The sequence below is a fragment of the Fukomys damarensis genome, unplaced genomic scaffold, assembly GCF_012274545.1.
Source record: "Fukomys damarensis isolate Sample0158 unplaced genomic scaffold, DMR_v1.0_HiC HiC_scaffold_9, whole genome shotgun sequence".
Lineage (NCBI taxonomy): Eukaryota > Metazoa > Chordata > Mammalia > Rodentia > Bathyergidae > Fukomys > Fukomys damarensis.
The window spans coordinates 27,157,101-27,163,772 of record NW_022900921.1 but is presented as its reverse complement, the minus strand read 5'-3'; positions in this window follow the sequence as shown (position 1 = coordinate 27,163,772).

The window sequence follows — 6,672 nt, the reverse complement described above, 5'->3', positions numbered from 1 at the left end:
AAGGGAGGGTGGGGTAGGGATGGGTTTTTGATAATTTAAAAAAAAAAAATATATATAATTTTAAGACTTGAGTAATAAAACTGCTTTATTATGGGACTTGTAGGATTTTAAAAAAATATGGATTATTAATGTGTTTTACAGGGAGATATTGCAGTTTTGTGTATTTTTTTATTTTGTTTTAAATCTGAGAAAGAGTTTAAATATAATAGTTTTATTTAATGTCCTAATCAAAGAACTATATAAAATGTAGGGTCAAAACATGCAATGCATGGGCTACAGCAGTCCTTAAAAGTCACCAGTTGTTTGTTTTGTTTTTTGTTCTTTTTTGAGACAGGGTCTCACTGTGTATTTCAGGCTAGCCTTGAACTCACTACGTAGCCTAAGCTGGCCTTGAATTCAGAGTGATCCTTCTGCCTCAGCCTCCCGAATTCTGTGATTACAGATGTGAGCCACCAAACCTGGCTAAGAGTCATCAGTTATTTTGTATCAGTGTATGCATGCCTGGCTCATTCTACACAGATCTGTAGACAACAAATTTTGACAAACTGAGAAAAGTTACAAAGTAGAAGAAACATAAAATCAGGATAAGACAAATATAAATAGAATAGAAAATTAACACTAAAGATCTACTTGAAAGATTTAACTGAAATTTTGGCTTTGAGCTCCCAGGTGGCAAAGTAAAAAAGAGAGTAGCAAGAGAGTAAGTCAGCTAAGTGTTAGTATGAAAAAGACACTTGCTCCTCATGGGGAGCACAGCTTCCTTAGTTCTTACCTCTAAAAAAATGCTGATGTGGTTGGACTGTTGTCTGTGAACAATATCTTGATTTTGATTTTATCTTAGTATTTTTTAGCATTAAAAAGGAAATAGAAATATATTTCAATAAGTTTGTAGAAAATTTGGGGAAAAGTAAACAAGAATTTTTTTTGGTAATAATGTATGTTTAATATATAATGAAGTTCTAACATAAAGCCACTGAGAAAGTTACAAATCATTTTTAATTGCGTAAATTGCTAATGTCATACTGTTTCCCCATTGTGCTATAAAATGCTGTTATGTGATTAACTCCACATTTCCTAAGTCAGTGATACTTATTTTTTTGATAGCCAATTGTAGCACAAGGTTATTAGTGTTGTTTTTTCAGCTTCCAACAGCAAATTTCCAGTCTGTATACATCATTTTTGGTTTTGAATCAAACTTTATTGTAGGAACAATGATGACTGATTAACCTAGATGACCGCTGTTGGCAGACCACTGTTGATTTTTAACTCCCAGTTTCTATGCTTTGCTTTCTTACACCATCCATTAGAACATTACAATTTGGATGAGAACTTCTGTGATTGAGGGACTTGGTTGTTTGCTTCTTGTTACCCAAATATTGCTGCATAGATAATATTTTGGGAGTTGTTTAATTTTATTTTGGCAAATGTAACATCATCCAATGGTCTTGCATTATTTAATTTATGTACATCGAGTATATTTTTTAAAGGCGTTGAATAACTTTTGAGAGTAAGGCACTTAATTTGTGTGGGCTTGTTGGTTTCACCATAGAACGTAGTCTTCCAAACTTGACAGCTGTAGCACTTTCTTGAAGAACAGTTTTGTTAAGGTAATCTACAGCTATTTTTGTTAGTCTGGAAAAAGTCTGTGAGAAATTATGAAGTGTACTCCAACATCTGTTTTCTAATGTCTGAGTCTTAGTTTTGTTCTTTAGTTTATTCTTTATGGTTCAGTAGCCCATTTCAAAAGATCTGGCTTGTATGTCTTTTCTCCTTATAGGCTTTGTTTGGGGGGCTTGGAAAGTAATAGATTCATCATTAATTAAAGATTTGAGGATTGTACAGTTTCTTTCTAAAACAAAATTTGTCCTTTTACACGGATAAATTTTTTCATTTTGCAAAATGCAGGCAGAAAAGATATTTTTCTTCCAAAGTTGTGTTTTTATATATAGTGTATAATGGAAAATTATGGAATTCCATTGAATGCTAAGGGTTTGGTCTTGATCTTAATATTTTATTGATTCCTTTCTCTTCTGTCTGTAGGAATTTTCTCTGAGTTGGCATAAAGTAGCGATCCATACATCTATCCCTTAAACAGTTTTTTTTGCTTTTAACTAGTACACACTTTTAGCAACAGCGTAATATCTGTGAGGAAAGAGCTCTAGCTTGTGCACTCTTTTTAGACCAGTAAGGCATTTACAAGAGTGCCATCTCTGTGCCTTGCCTGTGCACTCCTGGAGCCTATTAAGTTCCAAGTCAGATTCCTTCTGGGTAAATGACAACATGTGTCCTCCGCCTTTACCCCCACCCCATACCCTCCAGTGGTATGAGTGGGTTTTTAGTTTTACAGAGCTGGAAGGCTGCCATTTGGAGTTACATCTGGTCATATGTTACTAGGTCAGTCCAGGTATATTGTGCACCTGCTCCTCTATATACTAGTAGGCCAGAAATCAGTTTTGAGGTCAGCTAAGCTAGGCTTTATTTGGCAGGGAAAGTCTGGGATTTGCTGTAGCAATGACCCATTGCTGTGTTGACTGGAATGACTGGTCAGGCTGTAGTCTCTTTTTTGACAAGATCCTTGCATCTCTATGGCATTAGATCTGGGGTAGGGATTGTGAAGTATCTACTCTTTGGAAGGAAGGAAAAAAGCCCATAGAATGAAAAGGTAAGACCTATATTCCATCATTGAGTAGATTGCTCATACAGAATGCATTGCAAATTTAGGAACAACCTGTATGTAGGTAAGACGTTGCCTTTTCTCTTTCTGACACTGGCTTCCTATTTAGGCAGAATGATATAAATCCTGGCTCTAGCAGTGATTGATTTGAACCTACTTTTCTCAACTATAAAATGTGAAGGCTTCCCGGAGGAGGCTTTAGAGGTTGTCCTTGAAAAGTTGTTAGGAATCTCCCAGGAAGCCCTTGGAGGAAGTTTGAGACAGAGAGGCTGGGCTAGACAAAGGCATGGGGAAATGAACTGTCCTGGTCTGGTATGGCAAGGAAGGAGTTGGGGCAGGAATGGCAGGCAGTAATAGAATGGATTTGCCTTTAACAGACCTTGCATCAAGGAGAGTGCCAACCCAAGTTTTTGGATGCATCATCTACCTGTCTGTCAAAGACTATTCCATCCCTTTTCTGGGTGTGGTTACTTGAAGATCCTTTCAAGACTTTGGCCTCTCCTAGCTCCTGTCTCACTACTGTAAAGTCACAGAGAAGGAGGCCAACACTGATGTTTTCCCACGAAGACTCTGTAGGTAAAATCATCTCTGTATTTATTAGGTCACTCTATTAATGAAGACCAAAACTTGATTTCTGGGAAGATGGCAGGACAGTAAATAGCAGCGGATCAGCCTCTTTGAGATTCAGAATCCAGACACTTCTTGGGGAAGAAAACGAGGGAGGTGGATTCCTGGGACCCAGAAAGGATCTGAAGGGAGAATTGGAGCCCCATTGCTTCTAATCTCTTTCTCTTCTTTTATTTTTCTAATTTTTCGTCATATACCTTTTACATTTTCTTCCCTGAGGTAAATTGCTATAGCAAGGAGATATTTGCTGTATATAATTTTCTGACTTGTTTTAGATTTTGTTATATAATTATAAATCCTGTACCTGTGGTTACAGCTGGCAAATTAAGTTACTACAGTTTGTCATTTTTTTAGCCTCTGTTTGATATTATTACTGATTGTACTACTTCAGCCAAGGTGACATAGTTGTGATCAATTATTTTTCCTTGTATGCCAATAGTGAAGTTATATGGGGATCATAAACAATACCATAGTCTAGTACCAAAGAGCTGGGTGTAAGGCCAAATAGGCAGCAACTTCTCACCCTAATAAACTGAAGAGGCAGGATCTTGGGAAAGACTCAAAAGCCAAAATTCAGCTACATGTAGAAGACATCTCTGAAAAGTAGTCATTTTCTAAGGAGGTCTCAATACTAGTAATAAAGCTACCTACCATAGACAATTATAAGCACCAATGCAGAAAACAAAACAAAAACACACACACAAAAAAATAGAAAATGAGAAGACATGGAAGCAAGATGCAACCCCAGACCTGCTTGTCCAAGGAAAACCTAGGGGGTATTGAGGTGGAAGATTCAAAAGCACCCAGCTGAACTTTATGAATAGCAGCAGTGGAGGTAACAAAGCAAATGAATAACTAGAAAAAAACCAAATCTGAAATAATTTCACAGATAACTAAAGAGATGATGACTATAATGAAGGACATGGTGATAGATACAGGTAAAGAATGGAGCTTAGGAAAGTAGTGGAAACCATGAACGACCAACATAGGAAAGAACGGAATACCATAAAACAGATTCAAACATATCCAGGAGATTAAAAATTCTTTTGGAAGTATGTGCAGCAGAATCATTCAAATCTAGAAGACAGATTTGTGTTAGTGATCATGAAGAAAGATTTCTTAAAAATAGTGGACTGAAAAATCCATCAGATTGCTAGATGATGCAAAGAATAACAAGATTACTTGGGATTCAGTGAAAAATGAGCAAATAGCATAGAGGACATAAAAGTCCTGTTCGCAGAAGTAATGGCAAAAAAACTTCCCACGCATGGAAAAAGAATTTGACATACAAATAAGTGAAACATACAGAACTCCAATTGGCTATGATCAGAACAAAACTACACCAAGGTATATAATAGTCAAGATTCCAGAAATTAAAACAAGAGCAGAATATTACAAGCTATTAGAGAAAAGGAATAAATCATCTATAAGGAAAGAGCTGAACTAAACCTTTGAAAAAACAGACAGTAGATAAGAACAGTGCATGCCACCCTGTAACAACATAAATATTCTCAGCTGCACATGGGACTTTTCCTCAAAATAGACTACATACCAGCTCATAGAATATGCTTAAGTAAATGCAAGGGAATTTAAATTATTCCCATGAGTATAAGCAGATCAATGAAATCTGGAAACTGATGGCAAAAGAAACCACAAAAACTACATAAACACATCGAAATTAAGTAACACCCTCCTGAACAATCTGGGTCTCAGATTAAATTAGAGAAGAAATTAGTCCCTACAATTAAAAATGCCAGTATGACATGCTGGAACTTAGGGAATGCAATGAAAGCAGTCTGTGATGAAAATTTATATTAGTGAATTCCCACATCAGAAAAACAGTGAACTTTGTAGCGCCTCAAATTTCTAGAAAGAGCACATTAAACCCAAAGCATGTTTGAGGGCGGAAATTACAAACATCAGAAATTAGTGGAATCGAGACTAAGAGAACAATAAAAGTATTAATGAATCAGAGTATTGGTTCTTTGAAAGATTAAGACAAACTGTAGGCCCCCCCCACATATATATGACTGAAATCCATGCAATTAAGAATGAAAAGGGTGAAAGTACAGCAGATCCTGCAGAATCCGTATCATCAGTACCAACTTCAAGAATCTGTACTCTAGTAAAATGGAAAACATAGAAGATGTGGACAGATTGCTGGGTACACATGATTTACCAAAGCTGAATCAACATATAAAAATTCTAAATAACCCAATATCAGTCTGTGAAATTGAAGATGTAATTAAAAACCTACCAACAAAGAAAAGCCCAGGTCCTGATGGATTCACTGCTGAAATCTACAAGAACTTTAGAGAAGATCAAATGCCACTGCTCCTCAAATTCCTAAGTGAAATTAGAAGGAAAGTACTACTCCCAGACTCATCCCTGGAAATAAGAATTACCCAGATAACCAAAACCAGAGAAGGATCCAACTTAAAAAGGACAATCTTCCTGTTGAACATATATGCAAAAATCCTCAGTGTGATACTGGCAATGCAGCAAATCATCAAGAGGATTATGTTACATGACGAAGTAGGATTCATCCCAGGGATACAGGGATGGTTCAACATTTGCAAATCAATAAATGTAATACACCATATTAACAGAGCCAAGGACAAAAACCATATGATCATCTCAGTAGATGCAGGAAAAGCATGACAAAGTCCACCCATTTATGATAAACAATCCTACAGCAACCTTATCTTTCACAAAGGGTCCAAACACCTTAATTGGAAGGTGCTGGGAAAACTGGCTTCTTACATGCTAAAGATTAAACCTAAAGCCCTGTCTCTCACTTCGCACTAAACTAAAATTGAAATGGATCAAAGATCTAAATAGTAAAACAAACAATCTGCTGCAAGATAGAATAGGTAAAATTCTTGGAAACATAGGTGTAGGCCGTGATTGTAAGAACAAAACTCTGGGGCTGGGGATCAGTGGTTCTGCTGCGTGCCTCACAACTGCAAGGTCCCGTGTTCGATCCCCAGTACAAAAAAAAAAAAAATCCAACCCTGATCACACAGAAAATATTACAAGAAATCTACAACTGGGATCTTATCTTATTAAAAAGATTTTGCACAACAAAAGAAACCACCAGCAGGGTGAAGAGACAACCCTCAGAGTGGGAAAATTTTTTTTACCTTCTGTTACTCAGATAAAGGACTAAAATCTAGAATACATAAAGAACTAAAAAAAAATCAGACCCCCTCCAGTAAAGACCCAATCCAAAGATGGACATCTGAAATGAATAGACACTTCTCAGATGAAATACAAACAACAGGGCCAGGAATTTAGCTCAGTGGTGCTGCCACCTGTTTTGAGTTCGATCCCTGGTACGAAAAAAAAAAAAAAAAAAAAGAAAGCAAAAA